The sequence below is a fragment of the Amblyomma maculatum genome, chromosome 11 (assembly GCF_055883805.1).
Source record: "Amblyomma maculatum isolate TAMU_Amacu chromosome 11, ASM5588380v1, whole genome shotgun sequence".
NCBI classification, from domain to species: domain Eukaryota; kingdom Metazoa; phylum Arthropoda; class Arachnida; order Ixodida; family Ixodidae; genus Amblyomma; species Amblyomma maculatum.
This window is the reverse complement of record NC_139354.1, coordinates 44577442-44605396: the sequence shown is the minus strand read 5'-3', so window position 1 is coordinate 44605396 and position 27955 is coordinate 44577442. Positions and strand designations below refer to the sequence as shown.

At 48.5% G+C, this 27955-nt stretch overlaps 1 long non-coding RNA gene and 1 pseudogene across 1 annotated transcript; both read left to right on the top strand.

The window, feature by feature from the left end:
• The first annotated feature begins 474 nt into the window (after positions 1–474).
• LOC146173700 (uncharacterized) lies at positions 475–9383 on the top strand. The gene is made up of 3 exons (XR_014701773.1): positions 475–677; positions 6034–6149; positions 8779–9383. It is a non-coding gene; the product is annotated as an uncharacterized LOC146173700 (long non-coding RNA).
• LOC146173701 (uncharacterized) lies at positions 737–3778 on the top strand (annotated as a pseudogene).
• Positions 9384–27955: the final 18572 nt, after the last annotated feature.

The window sequence follows — 27955 nt, the reverse complement described above, 5'->3', positions numbered from 1 at the left end:
TTATGATGTTTCACGATAGATATTCACTGGTAAGGCGACCGCTTTCAGAAATTTCTTAAAATATTGAGTCTAAAATATAAAAACAGTTATTTGCGTAAACAAACTCTTCGCTGTAGTTGACAAAATTTGGCACAAATGTCTTCTAAATACAGTGCAAATAATGAAGCTCGTTAATTAGTTTCCATCAATTACGAAACATAACCCATGATACACGTGGCACAAGCTGCCTGCGTCATTGACAGCGCAGTGTGCAGTATAAGGTAACGACAGAGATAAAAGAGTGGAGTGAGTTATAGTCTACATAAAGCGACACTGCACGCTTGGTTCAGCAGAGATGAAAATTATGCACTGCGAAGCATGAGCGTTGTGCAATTTGTTTCCTTATTGTCTTGCCTCGCACTGATCTGACAATTGACAGCTGGCGGCGTGCACACAATACAAGGGGAGCTCCGGTATAATTCTGGCTAAAGGCTGTACTCAGGCGTATACTGATACTGTGCTGGATTGTATGCGCAGCTCTCTTTGTGCTGAACTTGAAGTGCCGTTAAAGAGCACGCCAAGCGCTATTTCTCAGACATCTTGATATAAAGACGGCGTCAAACCTGGTCCTGAGAGGAAAGCAGCGGTCGCCTCTTTCAAGCCACTCCAGTCTTCCAAAGAACGACGGAGTTTCCTGGGTTTGTGTTCGTACTTTCGTTTGTTTTATTCACCGATTTTATGACAATGCACCCCCCCCCCCCCTCGCTTCCTGACAAGCCTCCTTCATAAAGATGCTGCTTTCGAGTGGACGTTTGAATGCGACTCAGCCTTCCGCCACCTGAAATTTCTTCTCACGTAGCAACCTGTGCGCTGCCAGTTCAATCCTTCAGCGCCTACAGAAGTGCATACCGACGCAACCGGTGTTGGAGTTGGCACGGTTCTTGTCTAGCGCTGCGACAGCAAGGAGCACGTCCTAGTATACGCGTGTCACTCGCTTAGTAAGCCTGAGTGGAATTATACAGTAACACAGCAAGATTGCCACGCTGTCGTTTTAGCTACACAGCGCCTTCGCTCGTATCTCTATGGACGCCCGTTTACCGTTGTCACGGACCACCCTATACTATGCTGGTTAGGTAAGCTCAGGGACCCGCGTGACCGCCTTGTACGATGGGCGCTGCAACTATAAGAGTATTTGCAGTCGCATAGAAAACTAATCCAGACTGAGTTTCGCACCTGCCCCTTCCTACTGCGGAGTCTCACGCCGATGATTTTGATAGCTGCGCCGCGTCGATGTCACCGTTTTTTTTTCTGACATCCGCACGTTTATTGAAGAACAGCAAAGGAATCCCACTTTAGAACCTATCTTGGCAGCGGCTAAAGTTCGGTCAGATGCACGTTGTGTGTGCGTGATCACCTGCTCTGCAAGAAGAAGTGCTCCTCTACGGGCCCTCGCTTCATCGTGTTTTTTCCGAAGAGCCTACACTATCCTATTGTACACATCATCCACAACGAGCCTAGTTCTGGGCATCTTGGAGCAGTAAGAACACTCCACTGCAGCCAGGAGCGCTTCTATTGGCTAAAAATGCAAACTATAGTGAGTGGTACGCCGCCAGCTGCACACAATTGAGCAAGTGGGCGGTGATCTCCTTGGCCCGCTTCCGCTATACCATAACGCAAACCGCTGGATCATTATTTGCGCGGAACCCTACTCGATATTGCGAGACGGCAGCCATATCCTCAGTCAACGTGCATCAAGTCTCCTGCTTTATGCTACGGGTGATAGTTCTCCGGCCAGGACAACCAGGACTTCTAAGCGACCGTGGTCGCCAGTTTACAGCCAATGTCGCGGAGGAGACGCTCAGTTTGTGCTTGTCAATTTCGTCTTTCATAGCCTTATCCCGAAACCAACTGCGTAACAAAGCACCAACCGTACGATCACTAACATGCTGTCCATGTACGTCGATGCAAATCGCAAGAACTAGGACAGCATATATTACTTACGCTTTTAGTACAACCCGTCATGAGACCACCGGTGTTAGCCAATCTTCGTGTTCTACGCTTGCCATTCACGATATACCTTAGACAACATCCTCTCGTTTTCTGCCAGTAGTGTTGAAGATCCGTCGGTAGCCGAGACAATCTGCTTTGCCGAAGAAGCCCACCGGCATGCCAGCTTTCCATCTTAGCCTCTCAGTATCGCTCAAAAGAACGGTACGATGCCCACTACCGTCACTTTACTTACAAGTCTGAAGATTTGGTCTTGCTGTGGCGGCTTATCAGGAAACGGGGCCTGTCACACAAGCTGCTGCCCACTACGATCCACCGTTTTTCTTCCTTGCCCAACTGAGCAAGCTGAATTTTCGCTTCGCGCGCCTCATCAAAGAGGTAAACGTTCTTCGCAAAGTGAAGTCGCGCACATGGTTCGCTTGTTCGTTTAATGCCCTAACGATCACGCGACGATGTTTAAGACGCCCAGCGGGCTTCCTAAACGTGATGATTCGTAAGGCAACGAAGCAAGTACTGGGCATGCCCATATACTCGTCCACGCCGACTGCTAGACATGGGCGCCCACAACACGGTGGAAGAGCTTATAGAAGCCCACCTCTCTAATCATAGAATCCAGCTCAGTCATACGGAACACAGACGAGCCGACCTGCACAAGATAGGATGGCAGATCCAGGCAGTACCAATTAAGGCGGCCCTTCTGGAAGACTGGAGGACGATCATTCAGACCAAACCTCTTCCCCGGAACATGACGCCGGGAAAGGACGACGAGAGGCGCACCGCGCAGGCCAAAGCCATAACTCGAAAGCTGGAAGAGAACCCCAGGGTCCTACGCGGCGCCTGGCTCCGAAAACACACTGACCGTGCAGCGTTGGCGTTTACATCAAAAGAAAGGCTGATCGTCAGCGTGTGCATGAAGACAACAGAACCCGGAGTTCCTGAAGTGGCCGTGGCTTTAGCACTCGCACAGCCGAGCGTGGACACCGTGGTTGTCGACTCAAAGACAGCCTACGGAAGCTTCCGCAGGGGGTAACCTCAGCGGCCCGATTCATTTTAAGTGCAAGCCTCCAGGAAGAGCCATAGAGCTCGTGTAGGTCCTGGCTCACTCGCAGGTAGCAGGCAACACCATCGCTGACTGCCATGCCCGAAAAATGTCCATCCGGGTCGAGCACAAACCGGAAGAGCTACCGCACCCGGTTACAAGCTTTCGGGACATTACCCGGATGTACTGAGAGGAAAGGTGCAGACTGCCAGAACCGCACCCCAAAGTCACCAGGCGACAACAGACGATCCTGCGTCGAGCGCAGGCGGGATCGCTTGCGCATCCCATACTGATGAACCGCATATACCCTGCTGAACACGATATGCTCTGTTCTTTTTGCAAAAGGGAAAAGGGCACCCTGCCGTACGTTTTGACAGCATGCACAGAAGTCGACTCCCCCCCCCCCCCCCCCTCTCCTTGGTTTCCCGCCAATCCCCCAATCCCCAACACCTTGAGCGATGGGAGACCTTACTTAGCCCCGCCCTATCGATTAAGCTCGAACTGACGGGCCAGGAGTTACTGGGAACATGTGGGTCCCGCATCGGGGGAACCACCCCGTCTGGTGCCTGCTTTCAACACCGATGTCGGGCCTAATAAATGCTGAACCTTCATCATGATCGGCTGCATAGGGGGAAGTGTGAATAGAGGAAGGAGAAGACGAGAATGAAGCGGCTCGTGCGTGTAGGGACTCTCAAGCTGACTCAGCTGGCTGGTGAAGTTCATCCTCCGGTCAATCAAATCTCTTTTGTAACTAATAGCGCACGCTTTGCTTTCAGACAACACATGCGCTTGTTATGATGCGTAGACCACGCAATCATAATTAGGAAGCAATGGTAAACAGAGGGACATGATGTGAAGTTGTATTTTGAGCTACAAACCCATGCTCGGCGTAGCTCCACATTCATTAACTAGTGTCTTCTGTGGTCTGCCAGCACAACACGTAGTTTAATGGCGTCATTTTAAATGTTATAATTCAGAAAAGTAGTGACGCACAAGATTTGGAGCTCCAACCAAGTGAAGGCAGGCAACTGTAAATAAAGTAAAATTGTTACATTACAAAAATATTCGACCAGGTGTTAGAGTTCGGTTACTAGGTTTAATATGCAGCTTTGCACATTCTTTTCTCAGGGTGTACAAAAAAAGATATATAAAATTTCAAGAAAAGTAAAGCATCAAAATAAATCAAAATAAAAGTAACACGAATGTCCAAGTTCCAACTTAAGGCCTGAACACCATAATATGAAAATATTCATACAGACAGCCGACAAAACGATCCTTTTCGCAACAGAAGACCGTCATGTGCTAGAGCTCGGCTCAGAGACGACGTTATTTATAGGCTAATCATATTAGGCAAAAAATAATAAACCACCAAGAACGATCCTGACCAAACTAATGTCAATAGTGAAATAGCACAACGCAAACACAGTGAATGCAGAGAAGAGGTATGAGGACCGAGATGACATAGAAGCGATTATAACGTTCTTGTTCGTCCATTCAAACCGCGAGCTACACACACGGACGTCCACAAAAATACAAGGTGTTACACGGGCAACGTCAACATTTTGTGAAGGAGGGGGTTAGGTTTTGCACAATACTGCATCACAGATAACCTAAAAAGATGGCACAGTGTTTCAGGCTTGCTTCTTGGGAGGAGCCACATTCGAAGGCGCTTTCAAACTCTATCATGTTGAGGAGTGGCACGAGGCATCGTATCCGGGAGTCGAAACCCGTGGAGGCGGCGCTACAGGCCATGAGGCAGAATCTACGGAAGAAAGTCTGCTGAGCTGCAGACCAAACTTTCCCGAAGTCGTCATTTTCCTTATTGGAGCTATACATGAGCATTACGACGGTATGTGCAACTTTAACGGCGCGAGCCCAGGAGAACAGTTCGAGTCCTTGTTGAAAAGACATACTAGCGTTTCTCATTAGGGCGCGTTGCACGCACTCGACAAACCTCTCGACGTTCTCTTTGTACCATGTATTCCCGCTCCTGGCAGACGGCAGACTCGCTTGAAAGAGCTCCTTGGCTAAGAGTACGCCAACTGTGCCCATGTCGAACTCGAGAGGGACACTTGTCGAATACATCAGAGGAGGTTGTCGCACTGCAGGTGGAAGCAGAATGGCATTCAGCAGGCGTGAATATGTGGTCTTGGGCGTCAAAAATGATTCGTCGATGAGGACCTCTGTCAGGGAAGGCGGCTCTTGGAGACGTCTCTCTGCCTCAAGAGCCTTGAGAGACGTATAATTGAGAGGAAAACTATCGGCGGGATTAAGGTGATCTATAGCGAAGCTATCTAGCTGGGTTGACTCAGGAGGCAAGGGATCGTAGTCTACCAGCAGGGTGATGCCTCTTAGAGCCGCAAGCGCATTCTTCTTATCCGCCTCATCCATTCCATATTCTACAAAGTGCTGTGACGACAGCCGTCGGAGGCTGTAGAAAATATTCCTCACACGGGACCGGGTCGGTAAGAGCGACCTTGTGAGACTTGAGAAAAAGGTACGCCAACTGGGCCCCATCACTTCTTGGCTTGCCGTGAGACATAACACCTCTGCCTTGTTAGAAAATGTGCTTCTGTAATAAAATCGGCCAACTTCTGCTATTATGTGCAACAAAATATACATAAGCCCAATTTTGAAATTCTTCGCAAGGTACTTGACAGCTGCTTCAACTAGATCAAGTCGAGGGATCATCACGGGTGAGTATTCGTATAGCGTGAGATTTCCACGCAGGATCGAATTCACGAACGTGAGCCAATCCCGAGGGTTTGTTTCTTGCATAAACACGGCGAATTCCGACGCGTTAAGCGTCTTTGCGATCGGCAAGCCTTCTTCGGCCGAAGAGGTTTCGCTGTCAAATGCCAATAGATCGCGTACAGTGGTCCTAATCACTGACTTCCTTACGCTGCCTCTGATCTTACTTATCAGAAGGAGTGCCTCTCTGATGTAATTAATTAGTGTGGAACTGTCTGAAGCATCACCTAGCTTATCGGTTAACGTCTTGCCTCTAGACACGTAGAGGGCCAGGCCTCCTTCACCGTGCAACACGACTTTGAAGCTGAGAACCGTGGAGATTCCACGCTGCAGGGACAGAAGGACGACCTGCTGAAGAGCGGCAGGTGTGCTGGTAAGCTGCAGAATGTCGATGTCCCCTCGGTTTGCGGTTATGAATCGCCGTCTACGGACGTTGTGTGTGGAGGCCACGAACTGCCTGCAACTGTCATAGAAGCTGGCCAGGGGGCGCTCGGCTTCCCAAGCTAAAAATACGGAAATAAAAAAAAAGGGAAAGAATTGTGGCTTATGTTAAGGCCGAACATTTTCGTCACTGCCGTTTTTCACGTGAATAAGTTTCAGGATGCACGTTTTCCAACATAAGAAAGTTTTTTCTAATTGAAAAAAAAAATCGACTCGATGATTTGTAAGTGCTTTTACTGATAACTGACCGCTTTTATATAATAATGTCTAGATTTCGCAGCCCTTTCACCTAACCTAGAAGTTTGAGTTTAGAGACTCCACAAAAACCTTAGGTAATTACTTTTGGACTATAAAGGGCGATAAATACATTTCCATCAAGGTGACACACTCTATGCAAAAAAGGGAAAAGCATCAATAATATAAGAAAACAAATACATTACAATGCAACGATGCTCCGGACTAAATTGTCTCGAAGGCGTCGTTTCTCTTATAGGACCCAGGTAGCACAAAGTGGGCTTTGAAGGGTGGGCCCCGGTGTGTCTGATGTAGGATATGCTGGACAGCCTGGTGGGCTCAATATGGGTGGTGTAAGAGGGGCCGACGTAGGCCTGAAGGGGGCTGTCGACAAAGCCCCGATAGGCCCCACTAGGGACCGATGCAGGCAGCCCTTGCGGGGCTGCCCACAATTTTCCCGCATTGCCAAAAGGGCACATCCCGCCTACTCCCCCCGATGGTCCTATTTTGGACAGATTCGGGAAGCAGCTCTGGATGAACATTTTTTTTTTGTATTTCGGTTAGCCCCTCAGATAATGACATAGGAACGATGCGGGTTCTGTAGCGCAAGCCGCACTTGAGCTTGAACACGTTATTCTCATAGGGGTCCGACGCAGAAGTTTGATGGGAAGCCCTAGACTAAGTTTTCTCAATCAATATTTATGCACAAAATTAAGTATTTATTTTATACATGTCTGCACTTTCTAAACAGCCGCAATTTTAAATTTTACAATAATTCATAACATTAATCTAGCCTAAACGACTTCATGTACATCTTGTTCAGGCTATGGGGATGTGTGTTCTGAGCAGTAATATTGTGCTGAGAGTTGCAGGCTGTCCACAGCAACCACATAAGTAGCAACAGTTAGCAATCAGTATGTTTTAGTATTTTTAGTGCAATTTGCATGAGCGCGAGAACTAAAGCCATGTAATATCTCTAACCGACTAAACATGGCAACAACTGTTATACAAATCATATATAATAGTAATTTAGGGCAACATCTAATACAAATAAAGGTTGAAAAGAATGATTACACAATTTCACGCATGCCTTGTAGCCCCACTACGCCCGATGTGGGACCTACAGCGGTTTTGTGTGGGCAGCCCCATTTGGGCTGGGTGTTGCTTTTGAACCTAAAGCCCACTTGCTGTTGCACGTGCCTCAAAATTCCCCACAAGGAACCGATTTTGGTACCATGCGGGCCCTCCCGCCTTCTAGTCCCATTACGGCCCATGTGGGATATAAAGCAATTTTGTGTGGGCAGCTCCAATTGGGCTGGGTATTGTTTTTGAACCTAGAGCCCACCTGCTGTTGCACGTGCCTTCAAAATCCCCACAAGGGACCGATTTTGGTACAATACGGGCACGCCCGCCTTCCAGCCCCATTACAGCCTATGTAGGAGCTAAAGCGGTTTAGCTAAGGCTGCCTCATTTCGGCTTCACGAGAGCTTGCTCAAACCTCTTAATCATATTTCACTTGCCCTCAAGTAAACTACAAGGGGCCGACTGGGGCAGCATGTGGGTATGTCCGTTTTTTTGCCCCACTACAGCCGATGTTGGTCCCCAAACATTTAATGGGGGAGGCCTCATTTCGGATCTATGAGGGCTTTCCCATAAAGAGCTCACATTTAGGTTGAATTGCCGTCAAGTATCCGACAAGGGACCCTTGTGGCCTGGATGTAGGAATGTGCTCTGCATTAGCCCGAGCAATGCATGGGACCCATGCAGGAGGAACAGGGGCAAGCCCAAATGGGGCTTGCACACTTTCGCCCCATCGGGGACCGATGCCGGTTTTATGATGGTTGCCCCAGCACTACTTGCCTACATTGGACCTACTGGGGCCCCACATTCTGCGCTACCTGGGGAGTTGCACATGTGCATCGTCGCGGTATGGGCGACATTAACGAAAGAATGCATCCCGATTTGAGAAAGAACGACTAGAAGAAATAGTAAGACGCAGGAACGTATGGTAAAATAAGGCGTTCATACAGCCTGCACACTGCAATGAAGATCAAGCACGGTACATTCTACAAGCGGGACCAAAAAACAAGCCTGTATACAAATGCCGTTCGTAAATGCAAACTAGACTTAGAAATGGGGCATGTGCTTTATCCTGAGCGTTCGAGCGAAAAACACTGCAAGCTAGATTGCCGAAAATCACAGTATATCTGCGATTCCCCGAATAAAACATTGCAGTTTGATTTGACTCGAGGCGACGCCTATATCGTTTCACTTATTCGATGAGCACAATCGGGCTTACTGGCAGCATGACGTGTTTCTCTCTCCAGGAGCGAGATGTGGAGCGACCCTATGAGATCTCGCGCCGCTTTCTCAACCATCGTGGCGCCGTCCACGTTCTGCACAATCCAGCGGTGACAGACGTGCCGGGAGAAGTCGCGGCAGGGATCTACAGTCTTGTCCAGGAAGTGGTCCAGATAGGCTTGGGCATTCTGGCACTCTACGCTGCCGCACTCGCTCTGACGGTGATTTGGATTCGTGGTCCATACCATGAACACAACACCGGCACAGGTCAGGGCCGCGATGGCTCCGAGGATGGCGTATATTACCCGTGCATGTGTTATCTTCTCGGAAATACTGGTGAGAGGGACGAACTCGAGGAGGGTTGTTCCACCGACTGCATCGTATGAGAGAGCGTGAGACTTACTGAGCGGCAGGAGATTCGCTGACAACGTGAGGCAGCTACCGTGACAGACGGAGACGTCCGTGAAACGTTACCTAGTGTAAATAAGCCAGACATATTCATATTCGACCGAAAGCATGACGGCCCTCGTAGAGTACATTCATTTTGAATGGAATTTTGCACACTCAAATTGATATCGGAGAAGTGCGGATTTATTTGTTCACCTCGGCTTGCTGCCCGCTTGCTACGCCGATAAGCCACGATTGAAAGGATTTATGTTTTGTTCTGGTAGCGTTTTGATTCAAGAAGAGGATTATGTTTTTAATTCGAAGATCCCTAGAAACGTTATTCAATGTACCCTTTTGCTTGCGCGCTGGTTTGGCAATCCTGCACAGATTGGGTTTCAAGTAAGAGAGAGCTTCTCCCGAATAATAGTGAGAGATGAAGAAATGTTTCAGAAAACGAAAATGACTGTGGACAAGATCGGCGCGACTGGCGCACTGCAAGACAAGAGGCCTCAGTCGGGGAATAGATGGAGCCCGGCAAGCAATTATGGCCTTAATGGTGGGTTCAGTAAGTTTTGCCTTCTAGGTGGTATTTATATGAAGCAGTGGGATCAACTGAGAGTATATAACGAATTGAAGTTGCTACATTGAAGGTTATGTCCTATTACTGTGCATACGTGCAAGAAGCTTTTCTCGCCAGGTTATGACGCGTAGGAACCTACACTTTCGCTGGAAAAAACGAAACTGTAATTGTGGTAAACGCTAATATTTTATAGTGAAACTGGTGGAATCAGGTATATGCCATTTCTCTCAAACATATGCAAATGTTATTTCCTTATCCCTTTTCATTAAGACGCCTAAAATGTATAATTGTTCTGGCTGTTCCCAGTATTCCAGAAAAGATCTCTGTAGGCGATTACGTAAAAAGGTAGAAGATACTCACATCGCACAGATTTCTTGCGCCAGGGTAACACTGTTGAAGGCTTCGACTCTGAAGTGGGAGACGTCGACAATGTGGGGTAGTCCAACTGCAGGTGCCCAATGAATGCTTTAGTTCAGACTGGTTATTCGGTAGATTTCTAAACAGACTTCTACCGGTTCACAGCGTAAGGAGTGATGTTTGCAACATTTTTTGCTAAAAGAACAGCGCTGGCTTGGAAGCAGGCTCTTAATGTAAGCTCTGACGGATTCTCACAATCAGCTTATATTCTAAGGCAAGCACAATATGAATAAAAACTGAGCAAGAGTAGAGTTCTCTTTCATACCGAGTATACATTTTCTTCCTCTCGTTCTAAAGGGGAGCTCAGGTCAAGATTTGGTATTTTGGGAACTAAGCTATTTCCAAAATAAGGCTTGTTATTTATATTGCAAATGAAGTAAAAGTATAAATAATCCATCTGTGATAACAATTAGCACGAAAAAGCGGTGACAGACCGAAACTGTCCTCAAGCATGAACTTTTTGGTACAGTCATGACTGACGGATTTGAAATAAATAACATCTATAAGTCATAGTATCTAGCTGTCTCATTTTAACCAACAAGAAATGCCTCTCGAAGACGGCCTCCTTACAATTTCTCAAAATCTTGCCGCTAAAAAAAGCTGGAAATGCTATATTATTGACCCATGCATTGGCTACTGCGCTTAAACACTTTCTTTAAGTTACTCTGGAAATTCAAAGTCTGCATATATGGCGATTTCAGACATATTCCTTAAACGTTTACATTTTTTTAATGTAAAATACAAGAAGACCGACATATATTTAGCATTAAGTGCTCGAAGTTTTCGGCTAATTGTTCCGATTGCTGCTCGACGTGTCCGTCTTTCAACAGAATCTTTCTAGCGACATCACCTAAATATCTCGTATCGGCGCGTCCGCCCCTCTACAGCAGTTCATTTTGCTAAGACTTTAATGCAGTCCGTGCCATGAATTTAGAAAGGCAAAATTCGATTACAGCTTTTGTACCCTGGAAGCACATCAATAACAAAATTCGTAATATTAATTGAACAATGTTTGAGTGCACGGAAAGTGAGACCTGCCAGATAGAATAGTGCGTCAGAGCTTACACAGATTTTGCGGTCTTGCCCCAGCAATTTAATGCGACACTGCGTAATTCCCATTCGCCATGGAAGAGGGACAACAAGAAATCGCCTCGAAGACCCCAAGCTGTAAACGCCACGGGTGCGAGGCGGAAGATTTCATCGGTGGGTTGCCTTTTTATCGTTACTAGACCACCAAGAAGGTCTCCAAATTAGCCATTTGGGGTCGTAGAGTCCGCTGTAGAGATAAAGATTATTATCACCGAAAAAATCTTGATGAAACCAACATCGGCGTCCACCCTCACATCAGTTAGCCGCTGGATATAGGCATGATCGAGCGGTTGAATGAAATACTATGTCCATCACCCCGCGTAATACACAAAGCGCATCAACCAAGGCGGCTTTGGCGATTTGATGTGAGGATTTTTGAATTAGCAACGACCTTTATTTGTATCAGAATCGTACGGTGCCCTTTGTATAAAAGCACAGCTGATGACTAGATTTCCAGTCTGGAAAAGTAAAAGTAATTTAACTACTGTTTAACCATTAGGAACACTTATTAGCTATTTGCTGCGAGACGATACTTTAGTCAATGCTGTACCGAAGACTGTGCTCAAGAATACTCTGCTGAAAAGGCATGAGAAAATTACCCGAATATATAGTAATATATCGGCACGGGTCATAGCGGGGATGATTCAATTGTTTGGGTGATGTTATTTAGTGAAGCGCTGACCTCACCCTATGCGCCTGGGTTTCTTGAAAGGCCTTGACAGCGCCTGGTGACGGGTAGGTACCCTCATGGTGTGACGACAGGACAGCTGGGGAGGAAACAGCATCTGGAACCGCCTCGTTATGAGGGTCTAGGATCCGCCCTTCTTCCGTGGTGACCGGATAGACTGGTTCGGGCGTCGATGGCCTTGTCCGAACAGGTGGCTCTGCAACTGAGGAGATCGATGCATGTGCGTGAGCCCAGCGGTGAACAAGGCTGTGCTAAATTTCAGCTTTTTGGTTATTTTTGAAAAAAATTACGCCTTGCCTTGCTACGTGTAACGGCCCGATATTAAGTGCAGCTGCGAGTTAGTTTCGAAACCGATAGTTTAGGAAGTAAAACAGGCGCACGCACGCACGCACGCACGCGCGCCCACGCACACACACGCACACACACACACACACACACACACACGCACGCACGCACGCAAGCACGCACACGCGCACACACACACACACACACACACACACACACACACACACACACACACACACACACACACACACACACACACACACACACACACACACACACACACACACACACACACACACACACACACACACACACACACACACACACACACACACACACACACACACACACACACACACACACACACACACACACACACACACACACACACACACACACACACACACACACACACACACACACACACACACACACACACACACACACACACACACACACACACACACACACACAAAGTTTTCAAGACAACTGATTAATAGTACTATAGCCTCAGAGTCACACTGAAAAACTTAAAACATATCGACGTTTGGATCGTAGCGCGAACTTTCTCAAGAATGCCTTTACCGTGCTGTCGGGTATCTTTTTAAAAGTTTTGCTAACAATGACAGCGGATGGAGTGCAAGGAAAGTGGAAGTGAAAAGGAAAACTAACGAGAGGGGCGCAAAAAGGAAAGAAACAAAAAGACGCAGAGGAGCATTTCGCCGCCACGCGAGCACTCAAAGGACGAATGCCACAGAAAAGAGAATCCGCGCGACAAAAAGAATACAACAACAACAAACAGCCAAAAAAGCAACAACCAGGTTGGGTGGTCCATAATCCAAGAGGGAGAGGGGGAGTTTCGATGTGTGTACGCATCTGCGTTAAGTGCAGGCATTTGCGGTGCCTCTGTACTGGTACGGTGCCGCAGCACTGCACAAGAGTAGCGTGAGGTAATTGAAAGACACGTGTCTTTTATCTGCCTTATGTTGAACCTGTGTCGTAATGCTACGTCTGGTACTCCGCGACTGGGTCGGCCGAGTCTGAAGCCGAGAAGCCAAAAAAGAATGTTTGGCTCCTAAAGGCGATGAGGGTTAAGCGGCGCGAGAGGCCGAGTAAATGTGATAAAAGCTAAGTGGTAACGCAGATTATCGCAAGCAATTTCTACTGAACGCACACTGGGACGTGTCAAATGAAATCAACTTTTATTCAGAATATATTTTGTCCCAATGAACACAACATAAATACTAGGGTTTTCAATCAAGTTACTGGAAGCAGTGTCCCGAGCTTGGCGGTGACGTCATCGCCTGGGAGGTAATGAGAAAAAAATATAATAAGACAGTTTTTTTGTGTGCGCATAAGTATTTATGGAAACGTTATCGCATCATGCCCTTTAGGGCGGGGCTTAAGTGTCCCCTTAACATTAAGACGAAAGCCTTTATAGGCACATGAGCTTCCGTCCGCGAGGAGGGTGACACTTTGCGAGATACCGCGGATACCGCGAGATTCCGATTAATGCCTATATGAAGCCGACCACGCCCAGCGTCTGATCTAGGCGTCCATGCTACGCCTGCAACGACAGCTCCTGCTATTGGTATGTGCTGTTCCTACCCTTTCTCGGCAATGCGCATCGTTTTAACGAGGAAGAAATAAAATTACCCATACTCCACACGACCACATGTCGGCCCTAGCAGATCAGATTCTGTCAAACACCGCAATAAAACATTCAATTGATACATACGGCAGTAAGAGAGACCTGCTTCGAATAGTGTGACAGAGGTCGACTTACAGCGCACGACTGGCGGCATGGCAAGCAACTTGCAACAGCTTGAAGAACCGTGAAGACGACGCAATACTCCCATCCCTCCTAACCCTCTAATTACTCACACAGTGGCTGAGAGCCATGCCTTCATTCAAATAAAGGCTTCAGTTATTCATTCATTCTCCAACGGCCACTAATCTGCTCGAGGAGTGACGTAAGCGCTAAGGGAATAAGGGGGAGCCTTCCATTCAGGGCCAGATTCGCCCCTTTAAGCGATTATGGGACTGAGACGCTCACCCGCCAAGCGTCTGAAGCCTAATCCGAACCCCAATCCCTCGCTGACACTGCCGTTACCATGGGAGTAATGGTTGATGGTCTGACCGCAACCTCAGAAGAGCTTGAGTCAGGCGACTGGACGCCAGTCATATATAAAGCCTATGCCTCAAGACCAGCCACAAAAAGAAATCTAGCTCACCGCTCTGGCAACGCTACCAGCGACGCACGCAACCTGAACGCTCGACATGAGTTCCACGCGATGCTTCCATAACCGGAAGTGGACAGGACACCGGCCCGCCTACCACTTGCGACTAAGGAGGTCTGTATGACAGTGCAACGCAGCAAGCAGCTGCTACCACTCTCACGCGATGTTGTTCAAATACTCATTCGCCCAAGAGGTGAACCGCGACTTCCGGATATCCCAACATCTTGAATATGGAAGGCAGAGCAGACCGAGTACGAAATAATGCTACTGAATGACTTCTGCCTGTGCATTCACCCTACCAACAACACTTTCACCGTGGCAACGACACACATCGCAACCGTCGAGACACTCAAGACGCTGGCTTATTCCCTCATTGTTTGAGACCGATCCTACCCTTCGCGGCCTACATGGCACCCACAGCAGACCGAGCGCGAAATCATGCTACTGGATGACTTCTGACAGCACATTCACACGACCAACAGCTTTCACCGTGGCAACGGCACACATTCCAACACTCGATACACTCAAGACGCTGGCCTCCCTCACCCTTGGAGACCGATCTTACTCATGCTCGGCCTATACGTGGCATCCCCACCGGGGGCTACCAGAGGAGCCATCACTGTAAGCTGGCGCATTGTCATGTTGACGCATGCGCTTGTGGTAGTGAGTGCGCATGCTCCGATTGTATCAGCCTTTATAAAGGTAGCCCCTTGTCTGGTAATAAACACACTTGGTTCACTGCCTCCCGGTCGTTCAAATGGTGTCGGAAGTGGGGGGCCGACGTGGCTCGCCAGCCACATTCACCGCTGTTCGCACCCGCCCCCTCGTCCAACGGGATCCCTAGAACAGGGCAGAACAAGGACTATGGCGCCGACGCTTCTTCCACCGCTAAAGCCACTGGAACGTACGGGCGACGTTTACCAGAATTGGATCACCTGGAAACGTGAGTTTACTCTGTTTTCTACGGCGACCGGACTAAGAAACCAGTCAAAAGAAGTACAGGCAGAAACATTGCTTATGACAATTGGTGAAGAAGCAAAGCGGGTGTTCTATAAAGCAAGACCTCGATATGCTGGTAGAAAAATTTGAGGCCCACTACAAACCAACAATGAATTTAACGTTCAACGAGTTTCGTTTTGGCTCCCGAGATCAGCGCGAGGGTGAACTTCCAATGACTGGCTTATAGAAATTAGGCACTTTGCTCGCCTGTGCGAATTTGGAGAGCTTGAGGACAGACTGCTGCGCAGCCGAATGATACTAGGAATTAGGGACAATGACTTGCAGCAGAAACTTCAGCCTGAGAATCCGTCATACGCAAAAACCGTAGAAATATGCCGAGCCAGAGACCAAGCGAAGGACCGCTTTAACGAAATCAGGGAGGCTGAAGTGAGTACAGCATATGAGACCAGCATTGATGCTGTAAAAACAAAAGTGCCGTTTCAAGGCACATGAAAAAGCGAGGTTCCCTGTACAAGGCAAACGCTGCAACAAGAGTGGTGGTCGAAACCACTTTGCGCGCGGGTGTCAGCAACCGGAAGGGAGACCGAGGGGCCAACGATGCAAGATAAAGCAGGTCGAAATAGCCGAGGATGAGGATCATTTCCTTCAAACACTTCAGGCCGCGAAGAGACAAAATCTTTGTTAGCCTTTAGTCGCAGAGGCTCCAGCCCCATCCCCTATGCCTGCATGCCGGGGTGGGGAGCAAGGGGCCTCTATTTAATGTGGACAATAAAAGTTGTCATCCATTCATCCATCCATCCATCCATCCATCCACACATATACGAGGCTGAGACCACCCGGCTTTCGATCCAGGTGTACAGTCGTGAGCAGCCTTGTCTAGAGCGCGCCGACGGGGCTCTGCGGAGCAAGTCAGCGACATCTAGCGTTAGGCTCTGGGTTTGAGCTATGCGTCCTATGCGCATGTGCGGCAAACCAGAAGGATGCTTGCTCATCACTTCCTGATCCAGCCCTGCCTTGCGAGTACCTTTCTTGCCGCTAGGGTCGCATTGCCTGCATTTGTGATAGGGTGCCTCGATTCGCGCCTGCTCTCCGCATCGAGGCACCCTAATTTGTGAGGTTGTGACGGTCGCTAGAGCGTCGCGATGACGCAGTGTTTCTCGAGTGCAACGAGACGACCATGCAAGCAAGCACGACTGATAGCGAATTAATGCGCGTTCCTGCATACGCACCACTCATCGCCCCTGTACTCTATTGTGGAGGAATTCAAGTTCCTATATCTGCAAAGATGCCAAATGCTGTGTCCCTTATAGCTTATAACCCGGCCCAAAAACACGCCATCAAGCGAGACGCCTGCAACTCATGGCGCGTGGTCGCAACCTTATACGAACAGGACAAAAACAGACACCAAACAACCAACTAGTACCGATTCTTGCACTTTTTGCTATGGTGTTTGAAACGCGCGATCATCCGCTATCACTCGCTCGCAATTGCTTTTGAACCGAGCGATCACCCGATATCACATTGCACTTGCCTAGCCGCTTCGTGATTTGCACGAAACGCGTTGGTTTGCAGGCCGCTGTTACATACATTAAGCGCGTACCTGGCGGCATGAAGCGCAATCATCATCATCATCATCATCATCATCATCATCAGCCTGATTATACCCACTGCAGGGCGAAGGCCTCTCCCATATTTCTCCACTTAACCCGGTTCTGTGCTAGCTGCATCCTCTTGACCCCTGCGAACTTCTTAATCTCATCCGCCCACCTAACTTTCTGCCGCCCCCTGCTACGCTTTCCTTCCCTTGGAATCCAGTTTGTTACCATCAGCGACCATCGGTTATCCTCTCTTCGCACTACATGTCCTGCCCATGTCCATTTCTTCTTCTTAATTTCCACTAGAATGTAGGTAACTTGGGTTATTTCTCTGACCCACTCTGCCCGTTTCCTATCTCTTAATGTTACCCGTACCATTTTTCGTTCCATAGCCCTCTGGGTTGTCCTCAACTTAAGTAGAGCTCTCTTGGTTAGCCTCCATGTTTCAGCCCGATAGGTTAGTACAGGCAAGATGCAAGTGTTGTATACTTTCCTCTTGAGCGATACCGGTAAGCTGCTAGTCAGAATCTGCGAGTGCTTGCCAAATGCGCTCCATCCCAATCTTATTCTTCTTGTTATTTCCTTTTCATGGTCCGGATCTGCGGTTACTACCTGTCTTAAGTAGACATATTCGCCTACTACTTCCAGTATTTCGCTACCTAATGTAAACTGCTGTTCCTTCCCGAGGCTGTTGAACATTACCTTAGTCTTTTGCATATTGATTTTCAAGCCTACCTTTCTACTTTTTCTGTCTAGGTCATCAATAATTATTTGTAGTTCATCTCCCGAGTTGCTTAGCAAGGCAATGTCATCAGCAAATCGCAGATTACTGAGGTATTCTCCATCTACCCTTATCCCTAACTGCTCCCATTCCAAGTCTCTGAATACTTCCTCTAAACAAGCTGTGAATAGTACTGGGGAGATTGTGTCTCCTTGCCTAACACCTTTCTTTATCGGAATTTTGTTACTTTCTTTATGCAGAACTATGGTTGCTGCGCAGCTACTATATATATCTTCCAGCACTTTCAAGTACGGCTCGTCTACCCCCTGATTTCGCAACGCCTCCATCACCGCCGAGGTTTCAACTGAGTCAAATGCTTTTTCGTAATCAATGAATGCTATGTATAAGGGCTGGTTATATTCCGAGCATTTTTCTATCACCTGATTGATGGTATGGATATGATTGATAGTAGAGTACCGTTTCCGAAACCCTGCTTGATCCTTTGCATGATTGCAGTCTAAGATTGTCGTGATTCTATTAGCGATTACCTTAGTAAATACCTTATACGTAACAGACAGTAAGCTGATTGGTCTGTAATTTTTAAAGTCCTTAGAGTCCCCTTTCTTATGAATGAGGATAATGTTTGCATTCTTCCATGGTTCCGGTATCATCGATGACACCAGGCACTGCGTATACAGGGTGGCCAGTTTTTCTAGCACGATATCCCCCCCGTCCTTCAGCAAATCTGTAGTTATCTGATCCTCTTCTGCTGATTTCCCCCTTTTCATAGTTTCTAGTGCTTTCTTGACCTCGTCCTTCGTCACTGGTGGAACGTCTGACTGCTTTTCCCTACCGCCAATCTCATTACGGTCCTGACTGCTTTGGCTACTGTAGAGATCTGTATAGAACTCCTCGGCTACTTTGACTATCCTGTCCATATTGGTGATGACGTTGCCCGCCTTGTCCCTTATCGCATACATCTGGTTTTTGCCTATGCCCAATTTCTTCTTTACCGCTTTAAGGCTTCCCCCCTTCTTTACAGTATGCTCAATTTTCTCCATGTTATACTTCCTTATATCGGCCACCTTGCGCTTATTTATTAGATTTGATATCTCGGCCAATTCGATTTGGTCTGTTGGATTGGAAGCTTTCATACTCTAGCGTTTCTTAATCAAATCTTTCGTCTCCTTAGACAGCTTACCGGTATCCTCTCTAACTATCCTACCGCCTACTTCTACCGCGCACTCAGTAATGATATCTCTGAAGTTCTTGTTCCTTGCCTCTAGGGTAATGTCGCCATCCTCATTTAGAGCTGAATACCTATTCTGTAGCGAGATCCTGAACTCTTCTACCCTCTCCCTCACCGCTAATTCGTTGACGGGTTTCTTTCTTACTAATCTGTTGCGCTCCTTCTTCAGACTTAGGCTAATTCGGGACCTCACCTGCCTGTGGTCACTGCATCGCACTTTCCCGATTACCTCTACATCCTGCACAATGGCGGGGGTTGAACACATTATGAAGTCGATTTCATTTTTAGTCTTTCCGTTAGGACTTTTCCATGTCCATTTCCGGTTCTTCCGTTTGCTGAAGAAGGTATCCATGATTCGTAAGTTATTGCGCTCAGCAAACTCAACTAGTAACTCCCCCCTGCTATTCCTAGAACCAATGCCATAGTCACCTATTCCCTTGTCTCCTGCCTGTTTTTTTTCCTACCTTGGCATTGAAGTCGCCCATTATTACAGTATACTGCGTCTTTACTTTTCGCATTGCCGATTATACATCTTGATAGAAGCTTTCAACTGCCTGGTCATCATAACTACATGTAGGTGCATAGGCCTGTACAACCTTCAGTTTATACCGCTTATTAAGCCTAATTACGATGCCTGCAACCCTCTCATTAATACTATAGAATTCATCTATATTACCCGCTATATACTTATTGACAAGGAAACCTACCCCTAGTTGTCACCTCTCTGGTGAACCTCGATAACACAGTACATGCCCATCCTTCAGCACAGTATATGCCTCATTCGGCCTCCTAACCTCACTAAGCCCCATGACATCCCATTTCATGCCCGCTAGTTCCTCTAACAGCACTGCTAAACTAGCTTCACTAGCAAGGGTTCTAGCATTAAACGTTGCCAGGGTCAGTTTCCAATGGCGGCCTGTCCAGCGGAGCCAGGCTTTCTTAGCACCCCCTGCTGCGTCACAGGTCTGACCGCCGCCGTGGTCAGTTGTTCAGCAGCCGCTGGTGACTGAGGGCCGGGGTTTTATGGAGCTTATCATAGGAGGCTGTGGCCAATTACTGCACCAGGGTGGCCAACTCCTGTTCTGGTGAGGGAGTGCGTTGCCGGAGGTGTTCACCGGCATCAGGTCGCACCCCAAACCTGTTTATGCCATTCCATCGACACGCTGCTTTTTTTTTTGCTTTTTTTTGTCCGGTGGAGAATTGCGCGGCACCGGGATTTGAACCCCGGTCCTCTTGCATGCGAGGCGGATGTTCTACCGCTACGCCGCCGCTGGTGATCACTGAATGAAAATGAGGCCGGGAACCCACGACCTGGCACTGCTTTATTTTGGCCGCGCATGCGCATGGGACGCATAACTCAAACCCAGAGCCTAACGTTAGATGGCGTTGATTTGCTCCGCGGAGCACTGTCGGCGCGCTCTAGACAAGGCTGCTCACGACTGTACGTTCAGCGCCTTTCATTTGGCGCTTCCTCGAACGCCGCTCTCCACAGCACACAGAAGCAAAAGTAGACGCAGTAAATTAGGAATCGGCGGCGTTTGAAACGATGGCTTTCGCCTCATCGCAAAGTGCCCCCTAAAAGAATGTTGCTGCGTTAGAATACACCATGAACGAAAACTACTCCTTCGCCACCTTGCGCTGCTGTGAATGCATACCAAAGAGAGAAAACGCCGCATGCACCGCGTAGCATTTGATACGACCCTTCGTTGTTGCCTTTGATGAGCTCTAATATGAAACACTTATATACCGAGGTTTTATATTTTCCTTCCTATATTATCCGGATATGTCTTCAAGTGGAGCTGAAATTAGTGTAACGTAGTGACAAGACCCAAGGTGCTTCTAAAAAAAAGCTCTATCGTGTGCAGTCCACAGACTAACACGAGCCAGCTATCGCTGTTGCCAGCTCCTAGAGTGCCTTGAACCCAGAATCTCAATAAGCCTTTTAATGTCACCAGTATGTTAATATATATGTCGAATCATGCGTTGTCAGTAGCTGAGATGTCTCAAGACTTGTCTTACCATCAGTATTGTCAGAGCGAGTTCGAAACTGAGAAGTATCTGCCCTGAGCACACACCTCCGGTTGCTAAATTCGTTCGCTACTTTCGCATTGATGCGGGGGTTGGGCGAAGGCTCAAGAGGGTTGAGTGCTTGTAAATATTTACATTGTAACTAATGTAACTAAATAATGGGAGTGAGAAATTGCGCTGAAACGTAACAACTCGGCGTCCGGCACAATACTCCGACCAGGCGTTCTTTGCCGACCAAGCCAGACAGGATCTGCCAGCTGTAGCGGGGAGGGCAAATCTAGCGGATGTGGTGCTGAAATTTATCGTTAACTCTACAAGGGTGATATCTAATGACTGGCAGCACCTCCGCCGTCATCAGCCTGACTATAGCCTGACTATACCCACTACAGGAGCGGTCTCTACCATAACTCTCCAAATCTCCTGGTATCACTCAAGCTGGTGTCGCCTCATTTCTACAAGGTTTCTAACCACTTCACCCCACATCTCCTTACGTATCAGCACCCAGCAGCTCTGGATCTTGAGATACGGAGCCGGTCTCTTTGCTGGGATTTGCATTACGCGTGACTGCAGCCTTACCTGAAAGGGCGGAGTCTGATGCTCCTACGTTGCCGTCGGAAGACCCAGGCTGCAAGCTGGTTATACGAGTGCCTGGCGAGTCCAAATTCAGCTGTGATGTCTGTATAGGATGTGGCGACCCATAACTACTGCATGGCCCGGGGCTTGTGGTCCCTGCGGCTGAGCTCTCGGCGGAACCAGTGGAGTGCAACATCTGTACTTTATCGTGCTGAGCCCCAGTGCGGATGCCAGATGTGTCAGTGTCCTGCGCCTCTGCACGCGGTCGTGGTGTCTGCCTCGCTACTGGTGAGACTGAGCCTTCATGACTCTTTGCGCTTGCCGTCATCGCGTCTGAGCCCTTCGTAGGATTAGAGGCGCTCGACTTGCGTTCTTTGCAGTGGCGGCTTGTAGTGAGGAAGTCGGACGACCCAGTACCCGGAGTCCCCAGATGTGAATGTGGTGCCTGCTTCTCTACTGGCGAGAGTGAACCGGCATGGTTCTTTGCTCCGGTAGTCACCACAAGTGAGCGCTCGCCGAGGTGAGGGGCATGCACTTGCTCTGCCTTGCTGTGGCGAGACCTAGTGGAGATACCGGACGTTCCGATGCCTGGGGCCGCCAGATGTAGCCGTGATGGCTGCAGCGCGGCTGGCGTGACGGGGCCATCACCTCTCTTCGGGTCTGTCGTCGCTTCAAGATGATTATGCGAGTCCGACGTTTGTCCCCTGGCACCGCGTGTGCTGATGTCCGTCTCCTGAATTTCACTGTTCCTGGAGGATCGCCTCCGCTCCGGCCTCCGTCGGTGACGGGATCGCTGTCCTTCCACAGGCGTTTCATCTCCCAAGTTGAACCCTGTGGGAGTTGCAGTGGTTTTGGCCTCTTTCCTGCTCTTCAATGATGAGTTCTTGACCCGCGGCGTGTCTGCCATTCTTGGACGAACGCAGCGGCAGCCTAGCGATGATGAAACCGAAATTTCTTCTTCTTCGTCCTTACGCGTGCACACGTGCACCTATCATGCGCGCGCACTCAAGATAATTTTTATTGGTGCTGCACGAAGCACTGCAGGGCTTTTTCTGCCACCCTAAAGGAGAGTTTTTCTTAAAAGCAGTGCTATAAAGAAGACGCAAATTCTTCTCGAAGAGTTGCCTGAATACCTTTTGTAATCCTTTATGTACCCGCAAAAATTTTCTTGCTGCCAGGTCTTTAGAAACTGACGAAGATAGAACGAGGGAAGCAAAACCAGCCGCACTTTAGCTAAACACTGAAAAAAAAAAAACCCAAAAGAATGAAATAAACGTGGAAGCTCGCACAAAACCAGAGGCTACAACAGAAAAAAATGAAATTAAACGGATGGGGCAAGCGCCATAGGAAGCAAACGGCGAAACTAATTAGAAGAAAAAGACACCACAAAAAATGGGCTCTTTTTAAAACAAAATAATTAGAAAGATGGAAGGAAGAAGCTCTTGTCGAACGTGTCGGAATCTCCCGTGCGCCTTAGGAATGTGCCATTACGACGGAGGGAATCATCATCATCAAGCAGAGATGTGATGGCCAATGTACAGAAATTTTGGAGGGAAGCTCCACTTAGCGCATGCAAAGGTGAAAGTCAAATCACACTTGAAAATTACCTCTAATGGTATGCGCGCTGCTGCCCCAGTTGTACGCACGGTATAAAAATATGGTGCTTCGCAGTCACGTCCGCTGCAGCGTAGACCTGCGTTCCAATCGCTCACTCTCGCCAGTTTTGTTACTTTTTTCACCCTGTGACTAGCCAGATATGTGGTGCTCGCTGCAGAGAGGAGGAGGAGGGTAGTTTCCGCACTGCGCACGCATGCACCGCTGAGGAGGACTGACCGAGTGAAACTAGGAACCCTCTGACGACATGCACATGCAATGCATATGACAAGAAAGTAGGTTCTGCATAGAATGCCGGTGAAGAACGCTGGTTGGGTTCACGTCGTCCACAGCCAAATCTTTCGCTCCACATTCGGTTCAGCAGCATTGAGCCCCTGTAATGTTTTTCTTTTAGAGCGCAGCTCTTTGAGCGCCCGCTCCTGCGTTTCACGGCGTCCGCGTCGGCGTTGTTCCTCGTAACCAGGTTCTGCACTGCGCATGCGCGCGCCGCCGCGGAAGACTGACCGAGTAGATTAGGAAAGCGTCTGCCGGCATTACATGCTCCCGGCATAAAAGTGGATTCCACCTAGAATGACGGTGAACTTTGATGAGTGGAACTGAACGGTGGTAGTTCTCGATGCAACGCTCTGTAGCCCTCATCGCCCGAGCCGAAATGCATAGCTGCCTCCGCTAGCCACTGCGAACCGCCAGTTTATATAAACAGAGGAAAGTATATCACACTTGCATCTTACCTGCATTCACTTAGAGGGCAACGAAAAGGGTTCTACTTTACTTGAGGACAATGCAGCCAGCTATGGCATGAACAGTGGTAGGCACGATGTTAACATATAGGAGGCGTGCAGAGTCGGTCAGAGAAATAACTCGACCTAATGACACTCTCCCCTTCATGGATCACTGCCTTGTCGTGGCGGAGGGGCTTGCGAAACTCGATGAAGTCGTGAGCTCTGCTGTGTAGGGCCACCCAAGATAGACAGGTCACGGCAGAGAGTTCTGACAAAATGTGATTCACTGGAGAAGGTAATGGCAACCCACTTCAGTATTTCCTGCCAAGAAAACCCTATGGCCAGTCTTTAGATGGCATCCTCGAGGCGCTGCAGATGAAGTTATGTGATGTTAGAAAGATAGTGAGAGACCGGAAAGCGTGGCGTCATATGGTCCATAGGGGCACGAAGAGTCGGACACGACTGAACGACTGAACTGAACTGAACTGAATGACACTCTAGCGAGAATCACGAAGAAATGGGCATAGGCAGGGCATGTAGTGTGAACAAAGGATAACCGATGGTCGATTAGGGCAACAAATATGATTCCGAGGGAAGGAAAGCTTAGTAAGGGATGGCAGAAAGTTAGACGGGCGGATGAAGTTAAACGTTCGCAGGGGGATGCAGCTAGCTGAGGACCGAATTAATTGCAGGAAGAGGGATAGACCGTCCGGTAGTGAGCAAAGTTCGGCTGATGATGATGATAATGAAGACAACCGCCACATAAATACGCTAGTCTCCAAGTGTGCCAATTGCGCAGAAACCCGCACTGAACGTGTAGAACCGATGATGCCTTCTGACACTCCAGATCTTCGCTGGAAAGAGGTGGCAGCCGGCATTTTACATTCTAAGAATAAAGATCATGTGTTGTTGGTTGAGAAAAGGTCACGCTTCTTTGAAGTAATCAGACTGCGCACTGCTAGAGGGCTCGCAGTCATAATGGGCCCCAAGAGTGCTTTTGCATGTCACAGCATCCCAAGAGTGGTCTGAAGTGATAGTGGTGTTCAATTCGCACCGGTTGACTTCTCTACTTCTGCACTGGCGCGCAGATTCAGGAACGTTGGCGGCAGTTGAATGGAGAAGTCAAAGAAATGGTGCGGACCATGAAGGACCTGCTACGCATGGCAGATGATTCTTTCCTATAGTATTGATGGCCTACGGGAATACTCTTGGTGTCAACGGCGTGCATCCTGCAAACCAGAGTTCCCAAGTCATCAAAGCAGCTTGAGTCAGGCTGGCCTTCGTCTCGGGAGGTTAAACTGGATGATCAAGTAAAACGATAGATACAGGCAAGTGCTTCAAGCGGAGGCATGCAGCTCATGCAGCGTGCAGTACACCTAGCTCTCTAAATGGCAATGCGGTGTCGGTCTGGGAAAGGGAAATAGAGAGACTGCTCACGATTTAGCAGACAACGAGGATATATATATGATGTTTACCAATGTCTAATGATTGCCATTTTATAATCATGATTGGGGGTTTTTACTCAAAGCTGACGTTTTTTATTTTGATGCCGCGTTGGATCGCACCTGTTTACCAGTCGCTTATGAGTATGCAGGATTTGTATGCCATAAGAAACGTTCCAAAAGCACTGAGAAAACGATGGTATTAAATACTTCCGAGGTACCCTATGACATGTGCATCTACCTTTTTTATATTATCATCATCAGCCAGACCAACTGCAGTGCAAAGTTCTCTTCCGTGTTTGTCCGCTCAATGCTACTCTTGCCGGCCTTGGAATCAAATTTTTTACTCTTAACGACCATTGGTTATCGTCTCTTCGCACTGCGTGCCCTAGTGATGTCTGTTTCTTCCTGATTTCGACTAGTATGCTAATAACTTGAGCTATTTCTCTTACGCACTCTGCATGCTTCCTATCTCTTAACGTGACACCTATTACTTACTGTTCGTTAGCGCTCTGTGTTGCCCCCAACAGAAGTCGAACCCTTTTCGTTAGCGCCCATGTTTCTGCCTCCTATGCGAGTACAGGTAAAGTACAACTGTTTTATGCTTTACGTTTGAGGGATACAGGTAATAAGCTAATCATGACCTTCGAATAATTGCCAAATACGCTTCATCCCGATGCCATTCTCGTAGCTACTTTCTTATGTTTCGGATCGGAGGTTTCTACCTGTTCTGAATAGACATGTTCCCCTACCACTACCAATGCCTCTTTGTCAATTGTAAACTGCATTTTATTTTGGAGGATGTCTAACTTTACATCACTACTCTGGATATTAACCTTTAGCCCAACCTTTCTGCTTTTCCGGCATTTTGCAAATAACTCGCATTGTCCACTAGAAAATTAAACAAAAACTGTAGTGTCACACCAATGCTCGGTGACTGTCGACGGTGACAAAGACGACAAGCGTATGTCGAAAAGGCGCGTGCTACGAAGAAGACGGCAGACAAAGAAGAAGACGCAAGAGACTGACGCGCTAGTTAAACGTTCGACCAGAACACCGACCTCAGACTGAACGTACTCTAACATTTGGTGGAGATTGCTCTTCTTTCCCTCCTCTCACGCTGGAGCTTCGCAGTCGTACACTCGCTGCGCCATCCGCCATGCCTGAGGCAACAAGCCAGACCGCTACACCTCGACTGCTCCTACCGCTCCGCCTACCATCCTGTGCTCTGGTGGGCTTCTCCAGCGTGATTCCAGCTTCTTCAGTGGCGCAGATGACCAAGATGTAGATGATTGGCTGTCCTCATATGAAAGCGTAAGCGCATACAACAAGTGGAACGATACCACCAAGTTAGCTAACGTCCTCTTCTACCTGACAGATGTGGAAAATTTATGGTTTCGCAACCACGAACCCGACCTGCCCACCTGGTCGGCCTTTAAAACGAACTTTTCCAAGGTGTTCGGGCTCCCCGCCATGCGCAAACTTCGCGCCGAACAGCGCCTCGAAGCCCGCGCTCAGCTTCCTGACGAAACATTCACCAGCTACATAGAGGACGTTATGGATCTTTGTAAACGTGTTAATCCTTCTATGTCCGAAGCTGACAAAATCACCAAAATCCTGAAGGAAATCTGCGACGATGCGTTTCATATGTTGACAGCCAAAAAAACCCGCAAACCGTCGTCGAAGTGGTTCAGCTTTGTGAAAGTTATGACGTCCTCAAGAGGCAACAAGCTTCTACTCGACGTTCTGTCATGAACGATCGGTTATTCCCGCCTCCGACAGCATGCGGCCTCGCATCTGAACCGCCTTCCCTCCTTTCCGAGATCAAGGCTTTTATACGGGAGAAAGTGGCTCGCCAACTGTCGCTCCTCCCTGCTTCTGCTGCAACCACCCCATCGCTAGATCCTGCACTTCGACGCACCATCCAGGAGCAAGTTGCAGAAGTTTTACCGCCAAGCTCTCAATTTACGCCTGTGACAGCCCCGCTAACGTATGCCGCTGTCACCACCAGACCACCACTGTGCCCTGTCGCGTATGCTGCGCCGTTGCCACCACCACCACCTCCGCCCCGCCCTTATCTGCCGCCTCGACGTCGGGTCAACAATCCATGGCGGACCTCCGACAACCGCCCACTCTGCTATTCATGTGGCGTTCCTGGCCACGTCGCCCGGCTTTGTCGCCAGCGCGCGCAGTCGTACCGAAATGGCCCCCACCTGTACAGTTCCAACTACAGTTCAAACTATGACCCATCCCCTCCCCCTGTCGCTGCTGGCATCTCTACGGACTCATTTTATCCTGACCGCTCCTCCCACTCCTCTCGCCGCTGCGCCGTCGCTCTCCTGCTGGCCCGGAGGAAATCTAACAGCTGCAGTTCCGGAGGCAGGAACTGCGTTTTCTTCTACTTGTGCAAGTCCTCTGTCTTCTCTGGCCAACGTTATCGAAGTGTTTGTTGATGGCGTCGCAGTTCTCGCACTTGTGGACACTGGCGCCGCTGTGCCATTTATAAGTGCACACCGTTGCCGCCGACTCCGTAAAGTTACGACGCCTGTTTCGAAATTTTTTCTCCGAACTGCTAGCTCGCATCGCATTCAACCTCTTGCGGCGTGCACAGCT